Source organism: Natrix helvetica (assembly GCF_964273705.1).
Source record: "Natrix helvetica genome assembly, chromosome: 1".
Lineage (NCBI taxonomy): Eukaryota > Metazoa > Chordata > Lepidosauria > Squamata > Natricidae > Natrix > Natrix helvetica.
The window spans coordinates 366,631,517-366,644,043 of NC_138548.1; positions in this window are offsets into that span (position 1 = coordinate 366,631,517).

Genomic DNA, 12,527 nt, shown 5'->3' on the forward strand with positions numbered 1-12,527 from the left:
TTTCACCACTGGTTTGGATAATGGTATTTCTGGGGAAAAAACAAGCAAGCTCAGAGAGTACCAAAGACCCCTCATTTCAATTCTATGATACAAAATTTCTTTCTTGATACAATTATATCCTTTTGCCACTCCAATTGCTGTTTTTCAGGAAGACTCAACTCAGGATACCTCAGATAGTAACCAAGGGTCTTCCCATTCCCAAGGGAGATCATAGCTGTCTTACTTTCTCTTTGTCTTCTGCAAAGTCTTCTTGGACTTTGGGGCTGCAAACTATTTTCTAATACTCTGATTTGTGCCTGGAGTTTGGAGCCAAACAATCCAGCTTTGGAGAGGATGAGAAATGTTCTTCCTAGGCAATTTTCTCCTCCGTTTCTCCGTTTCCTTGATCAGCTTATCTTTAATTGTCATTGGTGTTATCAATGATGTTGCTAATAAAATTTCTCTCTTTAAATCCATAAATTCTTTTGTTTCTTCTTCTTCTGTATCTTGCCATCTGGGGTAGAGTTCCCCTCCATTTAAGTCCTCTATCCGTATTCCACTCTTTCCATTTCCAGACACAAACCTATCACCATAGATATCAGCAGATTTGATTTCTTTGTGGTCATTTTTCTCTTCGGTTTTTAGGACTCTAACCTCCACTTTTTCCACTTGATAAACATCTCCAACTTCTTCATCAAATTTTTCTGTTAGATGCTCTAGATTTTCCAACTTCTTCTCCGTCCTCTCAAATGTGGTTGATAATTTCTGAATTTCAAACATTATCTTTTGCAAACTTAAAGCTTCTTTCTGCTGTTGAAGTTGTGCCATAATTTCCAGCTGACAAATACTGCTGCTCTGGCTTGAAGGATTTTTACAAGGTTAAACATAAATTCACAGTAAAATCTTCTTTTCACTTTCTCTGGTTAGAGATATAGTTCAAAAGGACACCTGTGTAAACAATTAAACAAACTCTGAGACTTTGAATTGCCAAGCCAGACTGTTCAGTGAGGAAAGTGAAAGTGCTTTGTTCCCAATACACAAGCCTCCAGCCTCCGAGCAGCAGCACTAACTTTCCCTCTGTTAATAATAATAATAATAATAATAAAATTTTATTTGTTAGCCGCACCCTCTCCCGAAGGACTCGGGGCGGCGTACAATAAAAACACTTAAAATACAAATATAGACAATACATACACAAAAATATAGACGTATACGTGGAGGAGGTAGACAGATAAATGGAGATAGAATTAAAATTACAATTTAAAATCCCCTAAGTAAAATTACAAGATTAAAAACCCGTCAGGAGCGATATGATCAAACTATGGTTGAGCCAGGCCAGCTACTTGGAAAAGGTGGGTCTTGAGCTTTGCACGGAAGGAGCGGAGGTCAGAGGTAGTCCTAATATCCGGGGGGAGGTTATTCCACAGGGCTGGGCCCGCCACAGAGAAGGCTCTGCTCCTAGGCGCCGCCCCCCGGCACTGTCTGGTGGACGGCACCTGGAGAAGTCCCTCTCTGTGCGAGCGAATTGGTCGCAGGGATGTATGGGGCAGGATACGATCCCGCAAGTAGCTAGGTCCTGTGCCATGGAGCGCTTTAAAGATTGCTATCAAAACCTTGAAACGCACCCGATAGACCACAGGAAGCCAGTGCAGCTCGCGCAGGAGAGGTGTCACATGGGAGTACCTTGTACTCCCCATAATCACCCGCGCGGCCGCATTCTGGACCACTTCTGTTGTTAGAATTCGCTTTGTTTCCTTCTTTATTTTTATATTCCAAGTTAAAAAAATAAAAATCAAATTCTTGAGTGAAAAAGAGGAAAACACACGTAGTAATGAAGAAGGCGAATTTTAGTCCATAGGTTGCAAAAATAATAATAAAAAAGATAGAAGAAAACTTAATCCATTCGTTTTAAAAGGCTTGCATAAGCCACATAGCTGGCACATTTTGCAAGTTACCCGTGACCTGGGGTGAAAAACAGGTGATGTGACATTTAGCTATTTAACATAGCAAGTGTAAGGGTTTAGGGGGGGCTGAAATCCAAATAACCAATCAATATTATCTGTTATGCATTCATTATTAGGGGAAGGACAAAGGGTTGAATGCAACCATCCTTTGACTATAAAAACTGCTGTAAGATCCTAATCTTGGCCCTTGGTTAGCTTTTCAAACCAGGGTCCTTATATCTTGGTACCAAAATAAAAGTGTAATTCTGTATCACACCTTTTGTCCGGTGACTTATAGGCTTCGACACCAAGCAAGAGCCCAGTTTTGGGGACAACATTTGTTTGGGATGACTTAAACAATAGGAGAGATATTGAACGTTCTGTGGTTATCATAGGTTTTAGCAGTGATCTATGTGTCTATTGATGGCTGATTTGTCAGAGTGCCAGACCTCCAGAAATTCCCTGGCATTTTTGGATTTTGATTTTGGATTTTTAAGTTAGTTTCTCGATTAGCAGTATATGCGTGCAGCCACAGGCCCTGTTTTCTTGGGAACCACCTGCATAGGCATAAGAAATGGAAATAAGCAGTTAGTTTCTTTATTGTGTAGAAGCTCGTGTGGTTCAAACTGTCAGCTAGCTTGTTTCCAACACTTGACTTGGGTTTAGGACCACAAATACTTCCTGTTTTTCTTGTCTTTGCTTTTTCTTGTTATTCTAAACCATCTTCATTTCCAAGTATTCGCTCTTAAAAAGTGTAATACATGGTCCGATGCAAAAACAATGTTGTAAGCTTCCTGGTCTCTTTTCACAAGGTGAATCCCCTACTCTGCCTATAAACCAAACAGATTTCCCCCCCCCCCCTCTTCATTTTTCTCTCATGGCATTTTGAGCTTTGTCTTCCCTTTCTGCTACTTTCTTTCCTTCGTTTTGCAGTTCCACCTTTTCTGCAGGTCGCGGATGAGACGGCATTTCCTCCATCCCTCCACCAAGGAATCTCGTTGTGAGGTTAAAAAAAAAAAAAACAACGACCAGTTTCAGCTTTTTCTGCCTTTTGGAATGGGTTTACTAGTCGTCTTTCTTTTTCTTCAGTGTTATTTCCTTTAAGATGGGGCTGCCACTCTGTGCTTCAAGTGGTTCTTAGGAATTTCAAGCCAAGAAATCTGAGAGGGGCAGCTGAATGCGTAAATCTGTCACCTGCGGAGACGCCAAAACTTTTCTCGAACAGGGAACCAGGGAGAGGGGCGATTCCGCCTTACTCCCATGCCCATCATCCCTGCCCTCCGCCTCCCCTCAGGCACGCTCCTCTTTCCCGCCCTTTCGGGGAATCCTGGCACTTCACGCAGAGTCCACTAGGAGGGCGCTCTTGGCTGCAGGAGGGAACTGGGCATGCGCCGGATTCTTCCCCTATCTCAGGGAACGTGTTGCCCGGGGTCTTCGTCGGGAGAGGCTAGGAGCCCTTCTGCCCTCCATCTGCGAGCCCGGAGCGAGGACTTTGCGGGAGGCGCAGAGGCTGCCGGGAAACTGTGCTGGGACTGGGATCCCGAACGAGTTTCCCAAGTTGTGTGAGTGGCGGCTCTGCCCGTGTAAAAGGGGACCCGCACTGGAGTCACGCATGGAGACGGGATCGGAGTCTAAGGTCCAGTGGTGGGTTCCTACCGGTTCGCACCGGATCGCGCGAACCGGTTCCAGACCGAACCCGGAAGTAACCGGACCCGGAAGTAACCGGGAACCGGCACCGGTCCTGTCACTTTATCCCCCTTGCCATCCCAACGGAGCTCGCTCGCTCCCCCGCCCGTCCGCACTAAGCTAGCTAGCCCAGCTAGCCGCTCATTGATTGGCTGGAGTTCAGCCAATCAGTGAGCGGGCTGGAGGCGACCCGTTTAAAAGCGGGTTGTCCTCCATTTCAAAACTCCCTTCTCTTCGCTGGGAGCTTGCTGCTTCCTTCAGGTAAGCAACTAAGCGCGAGGGGGGGCGGGAGGCTAGCTTCGGCGAGGAAAGGCCTCTAGGCCTTCCCTCGCTGAAGCGGCGGGCTGGCGTGGGCCGTGCGGGCGGTGGGCAGCTAGCTGCGCCCGGGAAAGGCCGCTGGGCCTTTCCGGGGCGAAGCACCGGCGTCGCGTGGGACGCGCGGCCGCCGGGAAGCTAGCTGCGCCCGGGAAAGGCCGCTGGGCCTTTCCGGGGCGAAGCACCGGCGTCGCGTGGGACGCGCGGCCGCCGGGAAGCTAGCTGCGCCCGGGAAAGGCCGCTGGGCCTTTCCGGGGCGAAGCACCGGCGTCGCGTGGGACGCGCGGCCGCCGGGAAGCTAGCTGCGCCCGGGAAAGGCCGCTGGGCCTTTCCGGGGCGAAGCACCGGCGTCGCGTGGGACGCGCGGCCGCCGGGAAGCTAGCTGCGCCCGGGAAAGGCCGCTGGGCCTTTCCGGGGCGAAGCACCGGCGTCGCGTGGGACGCGCGGCCGCCGGGAAGCTAGCTGCGCCCGGGAAAGGCCGCTGGGCCTTTCCGGGGCGAAGCACCGGCGTCGCGTGGGACGCGCGGCCGCCGGGAAGCTAGCTGCGCCCGGGAAAGGCCGCTGGGCCTTTCCGGGGCGAAGCACCGGCGTCGCGTGGGACGCGCGGCCGCCGGGAAGCTAGCTGCGCCCGGGAAAGGCCGCTGGGCCTTTCCGGGGCGAAGCACCGGCGTCGCGTGGGACGCGCGGCCGCCGGGAAGCTAGCTGCGCCCGGGAAAGGCCGCTGGGCCTTTCCGGGGCGAAGCACCGGCGTCGCGTGGGACGCGCGGCCGCCGGGAAGCTAGCTGCGCCCGGGAAAGGCCGCTGGGCCTTTCCGGGGCGAAGCACCGGCGTCGCGTGGGACGCGCGGCCGCCGGGAAGCTAGCTGCGCCCGGGAAAGGCCGCTGGGCCTTTCCGGGGCGAAGCACCGGCGTCGCGTGGGACGCGCGGCCGCCGGGAAGCTAGCTGCGCCCGGGAAAGGCCGCTGGGCCTTTCCGGGACAAAGCACCAGGCTGGCGTGGGCGGCAAGCCTCCGCGAGGCTAGGCCAAAAGCCCCCCACCCTCCCCTCTCCAGCCTCGCCTGGCTGGCTAAGCCCTAAGAGTCTTAAACAGTCTTACCTGTCCTCCTGCCTCTCTGCCTGTCTGCTGCCTGTTGCATCGGAGAGCTGCTGATTCTGCCTGCTGGTAAGTAACCTGGTTTTTTTTCTTTTATTTTTTTAATGTATTTTAAAATAATATTTTATTTATTGTGCATAGAATTTTTTAAAATATTTTTACTTAAAAGTATTGAGTGTAGAATATTTTAAAATGGTTTACTTCAATTTATTGTGTATGGATTCTTTTTTAAAATTGTCTCAGACTATTTTAAAAAAGATTCTATCCAAAATAAATTAAAATAAACAATTTTAAAATATTCTATACTCAATACTTTAAAATGTATTGTGTATAGAATTGTTTTAAATTGTTTTATTGTAATTTATTGTGTATTGAATGTTTTTAATGGTTTCATTTTAAATTATTGTGTGTGGAGTAGTTTGAAATGGTACAGTATAAATTATTGCTGGTGGAATAATGGTTACAGTTGGTACAATACCTTAAAATAGTTATAGTATAAATTATTGCTGGTGGAATACTTAACAATGGTTTTTAAGGATTTTTTTTATTTATAGAATATCTTTTTTAAATTATTGTTTGGGAATTTTTATGTTTTAATTGTTTATAAAATATATTTACTACAAGAAATATTATTCCTTTTTGCAAATGTTTTCTTTGTGGTGCAATATGTTGCTTAAAAGTGTTCAGACCAGGTTTATATATCTCAAAGTGGGTGCTTTTCTATGGGCAGGCCAGGTTGGTGCAAGGCAGCTTTGCCAGATTTTGTGTGTTTCTATGTGATACCTGGTTGTTTAGGTAATTGTGAGGTGGTTGCTGGTTCTGTGAGCTTCCTGGCACTGTCCTTTATAATTTCCCACAATGCCTTGATGGTTTTTATTCCAGTGGCTTTGTCTTTCCTGTCCTTAGGGTTAGGGGGGAAAAAAACACTGGTTTCATTTGCAGTCTTTGGGGGGGGGGGACAAAAAGGAGAAAGAGGGAGGAGGTGGGGGAAAGTGGGATCCTTGCTGCTTTCTGAGCTTGGTGGTTTTTTTTACAGACATTTCACTACCAAACTAGGTAACATCATCAGTGCTAGATGGGGTTGTGGGGAAAGGAGGAGGAGGAGAAGTCGAAGGACAAAAAGGAAAAAGATAAGGAGGGAGAGGATTGTGGGGTCCTTTGGTGTTCTCTGAACCTGGTGGTTTTTAATTATTTTTAGGGAATTTTTATTTATTTATTGTTTATAGAATGTTTATTACAAGAAATGTTATTCCTTTTTGCAAATGTTTTATTTGTGATGCAATATGTTGCTTTTAAGTGTACAGGTTGGTGTATGGTATGTGTCTCAAGGTGGCTTCTTTTCTATGGGCAGGCCAGGTTGGTGCAAGGCAGCTTTGCCAGATTTTGTGTGTTTCTGTGTGATACCTGGTTGTTTAGGTAATTGTGAGGTGGTTGCTGGTTCTGTGAGCTTCCTGGCACTGTCCTTTATAATTTCCCACAATGCCTTGATGGTTTTTATTCCTGTGGCTTTGTCTTTCCTGTTCTTAGGGTTAGGGAAAAAAACTGGTTTCATCTGCAGTCTTTTGGGGGGGAATTGTTTTTTTTTTGTGTGTGTGTGTGTGTGTTTTCCTGGCACTGTCATAGTTTGTGTTTGTGGGTATGTAATGTCCTGCAGTTATCTACACATTAATAATGATCAAGTACTAATAATATTTCCTTATACATTTTAATGACCTTTCCTTTCATAATTGGTGTTTTCTTTCATACTTTTAGATTTCTAATTGCTGTTTCTGTTAGTTAGCAATTGATAAAACAAATTCCACGTGAAAAAGTATTCAAAGCCTTCTTGGTTTTAATTGTCAATTTATTCATTCTTGCACATTCTAATATTTATTCATTTTCATATCTTTGTTTTTTCCACTGTTGTGCAAACACAATTCCAACAGCTGTTAACATGTGTAAAATTAAATATGTATTTATTCCCTTCTGTAAGTAGCTCTTTTATTGTTTTGTGTACTTATTTTAATCTTATTTAAGTAGTAAGTGCACAAAATAATAAATTTCCTTTTTTATATTTTCTTTTTGTAGATCATTCATTGGGGCAAAAAATTCAGTGACATTGTCTTGGCCACTCCCATCCGGTCACATGACTGCCAAGCCACTCCCACCCGGTCACATGGCCGGCAAGCCACTCCCACCCGGTCACATGGCCGGCAAGCCACTCCCACCAGGTCACATGGCTGGCAAGCCACTCCCATAAAGGAGGCCACACCCACAGAGTAGGTTCCAAAAAATTTTGAAACCCACCACTGCTAAGGTCCCATGGTCCCCTGCCGCCCTTCTCCATGCAGGGTCCAGGCAAGGGGGAGGGGGAAGGGTGCGAAGCAGAAATAGGGGTCTCCAGAAAGGCGGGGCCGTTTCCCCCAAAGTGGAGCTGAGACGCAGTATTCGCACCGTGTGCCCCATTGGGCTGGTGTTTCCTAAACCTCTTGAAAGTCTAGGAGTTAGGAACAGGTTTCTCCGTGTTTGAAAACGTGTGCGTTAGGTTAAAAAGCGGGAAAGGTGTTTGTAGGAGTTGCATCAAACATCAATCAATCAATCAGGAGATCATGTTAGGCTGTAAATGGTTTATTCATTGGGGTTGGTAGTCCTCTGTGTATTGGATGGTGGCTTGTTCAGTCAGGCTTCTCAAGAGGTTTGAGCCAGAATGATGAATGGGGCTCTGCTGTCTAAAGTTTTACTATAAGTTGATGTAAATGTTGTTTGTTTGTTTGTTTATTGGATTTATATGCCTACTGTCTACTGATATCTACTGTCCACCTCACCCCATTCCTAAGAGGTCCGTAAGGGGCGAGCATAAGCGCACCAAAGTACCTACTATTCCTGTCCTAATGTTCCCTTTTATTCATATCCATTTCATGTATTCAAGATCAGGTGAAGTGTTAATACCACTTTATAATGCCTTGGTAAGGCCACACTTGGAATACTGCATTCAGTTCTGGTCGCCACGATGTAAAAAAGATGTGGAGACTCTAGAAAGAGTGCAGAGAAGAGCAACAAAGATGATTAGGGGACTGGAGACTAAAACATATGAAGAACGGTTGCAGGAACTGGGTATGTTTAGCTTAAGAAAAAGAAGGACTAGGGGAGACATGATAGCAGTGTTCCAATATCTCAAAAAAGAGGGAGTCAAACTATTCTCCAAGGCACCTGAGGGTAGAACAAGAAGCAATGGGTGGAAACTAATCAAGGAGAGAAGCAACTTAGAACTGAGGAGAAATTTCCTGACAGTTAGAACAATTAATCAGTGGAACAGAAGTTGCCTCCAGAAGTTGTGAATGCCCCAACACTGGAAGTCTTTAAGAAGATGTTAGATAGCCATCTGTCTGAAAGGGTTTCCTGCCTAGGCAGGGGGTTGGACTAGAAGACCTCCAAGATCCCTTCCAACTCTGTTATAGTATTGTATTACATCTAATAATGTATAATTAAAATTACAAGGTGAAACAAAATAGGGGCTCTTAATGATGTAAAAATATGTAACAGCACGATGAAGATAGCAGGAAGTTTGAATCCGTCTTGCACTGAGTCAAAAAAAGAGGTTGTTATTGGGGGGGGGGAGGAAACAATTGGAATAGTATAAAGGTATACCTTTAAAAGAAAAACTAGCAATATGGAAAACGTTTTTCCCCCTTCTTTCGTTGGGAATATAATTATCAATTGCATTGATATTCTAGTCCAGCCCCCTGCTCAAGTAGGAGACTCTACCATTTCAGACAAGTGACTATCCAGACTTTTCTTTAAAAAAAAAAACCCAGTGATGAAGCACCCAGCTGTTCTACTGGTTAATTGTCCTCAGCAGCAGGAAGTTTCTCCTTAATTCCAGGTTGCTTTCCCCCCCTTGATTATTTTCTATCCATTGTTTATTGTCTTGCCTTCTGATGCTTTGGAAAATAAATTGATCCTCTCCTCTCAAATACAGTTGTCGTGTCACCCCCTAGTCCAGGGGTGTCCAAACTTGGGAACTTTAAGACTTGTGGACTTCAACTCCCAGAATTCCCCAGGAAGGCAGAAATGAGTGAAAAACGGAACATTTTTTTGCCCAATTTTGCCCCAGCCCCCAGGAGCACTCTACAAGCCTCCTAAAGGCTATGCATGCCCTTTTTTTGACAAAAAGCAGACCCGTTTTTGCGAAAAACGGCCCATTTTTTGCTCGTTTTTCGCACCCCACCCCACAGGAACACTCTACAAGCCTCCTAAAGGCTATTCATGCCCTTTTGGGGCGGGGGAAACGAGCCCGTTTTTGAAAAAAACGGGCTGTTTTTGGGATGTCTGCAGAGTGCAAAAACTTTTTAATTTGCCTCTTCAAAACTTTTCCCCTTTGGGGGGAAAAGAAAGAGAAAATCCTCAAAATATAAAGACGTTGATTTCACCCATGGGCCTTGAGTTTGACACTCCTGCTTTACATAATTTGTCCTTTTTAATCTTTCAATACAAGTTTCATTACAAGTTTCTTTTTTCTTTTCTTTTTTAGCAAAATATAGCGAATTGACTGCGCTGAGAGGGTCACGGCACGTTGGTTGTGGAGAATCGCCCGTGGCTGGTTGTCCCATTGCCACATGTGAGATGGATGTTACTGTTATAAGCAAGAGAGAAAGAGAAAAGTTTGCTTCCGATGGGTACCTCTACATACTCCGTAAGCTGAGTGAAGTTGATTCTTCAATTTCATTTTGGCACTGTGAGCAGTGTACGAAATGCGAGGCCAGAATTCATACCAGAAACAGAAAAATAATCAATGGTTATTCCCACCGGCCTTCAAGAAGCGAATGTAGAAATGGCAACATCTGTGACCAGGTTGAAGCACTGAGCTGAAGAGACAATGGAAGGGATATCCCAAGTTATTAATACCTCTCTGGCCAACATGAGCCCAGTGGTCCATGCTGCACTACTTAGAGTTTCAGTGTTATTAAACAAAACTATCCAGCTGATGAAAACAAATCCAGGCAGCCCCGTTGGACCCAGTGAGCCTGGATGACCTTCTATTACCCGAGGAATACAAATCCATTCACCAACTTCAGGTGTAGAAGAGCCATTCTAACTTCGTAATTTCGGAGAGTGATTGAGCAGGATCCTAATATTTGGTTGAAGTAGTTGATTGTATATTCTAATTCATCTAAAACCTGGTATGTGGATGGCACTTTTGCTATTGCTCCCAAACTGTTTGCTGAGGTTTATGTGATTCTAACAAAGAAGTATGAAGGCTGTGTTGTATGCACTTCTGCCAAACAAACAGTGTGCTACATACACACTGTTTTTCAAGTTCGTGAAAATCCTGGGGGCTAACACCCAGCCGCGGACCATTCTCTGTGATTTTGAAATGGCTGCATGAATGCCATTAGGGAATCCTTCCCAGAAGTGGCTCTAAAAGGTTGCTTGTTCCATCTCACTCAACATGAGGAAGCACTTGGTAAAAATTGCAGCTGCCCATGAATTCAACACCAATGCAGTTTGCTGCGAAAGCAAAAATAGTTTCAGCTTTGGCATTAGTGCCCGTCCTGGACTTGGAAGAATATGTTGCCGCTCTAGGAAAATATCTGCCAGGAGAACTGCAACCTCTATGGAACTCTGGTTCAAGGACAGTTACATAGGTTATCCAGGCGGGAGAGGGCAAGGAGGATGACTACCTTTGTTTGCAACAGCCCCGTGGAATCTGTTTGACTGAACGTAAAGTGGAGAGGATTGTATAAACAATCTCTGAAGTTGCTCAACGACGACTGCGTACTCAATTGGGATTGCGCCGTCCAACTATTTGGAAGTTTATTGATGGTCTGCGGAAAGTTCTAGAAAGACAGAGGTGCAATTTATGAACAGCTCCTTTCAGAACACGGTCCTCCACTGAAACTGAAGAAACATTGCATGGCAGATGATCGCGTTGCCAGGATTGTCAGTGAATGCTGCAACCAAAACCCACCGTGTGTTGAACGTACATTGAACAATGTGGGAAGCTTACAGGAACATTGAACGTATTTTTCCAATTGGGTAGTTTATCCAGGACTGTGTTCAGAACATTAAAGACTGAGACCTGCATGGAACAATTGATGTACCAACAGTGGTGCGATATACCTTTCTTTTTGGGAAGCAGACATATAATTTGGGTTTCTCTGTAAGCATGCATCCGATAATCAGCCCAAATAAAAAACGACACCCACAGTTCTCAGCTGTTAAAGAGTTCATTCAAAGCGAGTAATGTTTTCGGCTTAGGAAAGCTACTGATCGAAAGGAGCTTTGATTTTGATGCCACTGTTCTAGCAGTGTTGTAGCAGTGGGTACAAACATCTAGGACCGTGATGAAATGGTGCTTCATATTATGCATCTAACATTCACTGTTGACTGCAACACTGAGTGTTATAAATTTTGTCACATTATTGCAGCATATACAGAGTTAAGCCAATCTAATCAGATGCAAATCCCACTGTCTAATGCAGAAATATACATAGATCATAGGAAGTATTTCATTTCATGGGGAGCTGTGAATTTACCAATTCAGTATGACAGCATATACTTATACACATATGTGTATGTATGTATGTATGTATGTATGTATGTATATATATATATATATATATATATATATATATATATATATATATATATATATATATATATATATATATATATATATATATATATATATATATATATATATATATATATATATATATATATATATATGTGTTTGTGTTACAACCCCTGGTATGACCAAATATGGGAGGGAGCTCACTCCTCCCTCTTTCTGTCCTTTCGGCTCATCACAGAAAACCATCCAGGCAGAAACCCATATTGTTATTTTTAATGTTGCCTTTAATGTTCCCTTTAATGTCAGCACAAATACAACACATATATATATATATATATATATATATATATATAATATGTATATAATAATATATGTATATATTATTATATATTATGTTAGTTTGGCCATCTGTTTCAATAATACAATAATACAATAGTAGAGTTGGAAGGGACCTTGGAGGTCTTCTAGTCCAACCCCCTGCCTAGGCAGGAAACCCTATACCGTTTCAGACAAATAGCTATCCAACATCTTCTTAAAGACTTCCAGTGTTGGGGCATTCACAACTTCTGGAGGCAAGCTGTTCCATTGATTAATTGTTCTAACTGTCAGGAAATTTCTCCTCAGTTCTAAGTTGCTTCTCTCCTTGATTAGTTTCCACCCATTGCTTCTTGTTCTACCCTCAGGTGCTTTGGAGAATAGTTTGACTCCCTCTTCTTTGTGGCAACCTCTGAGATATTGGAACAATGCTATCATGTCTCCCCTAGTCCTTCTTTCTCTTAAGCTAAACATACCCAGTTCTTGCAATCGTTCTTCATATGTTTTAGTCTCCAGTCCCCTAATCATCTTTGTTGCTCTTCTCTGCACTCTTTCTAGAGTCTCCACATCTTTTTTACATCGTGGCGACCAGAACTGAATGCAGTATTCCAAGTGTGGCCTTACCAAGGCATTATAAAGTGGTA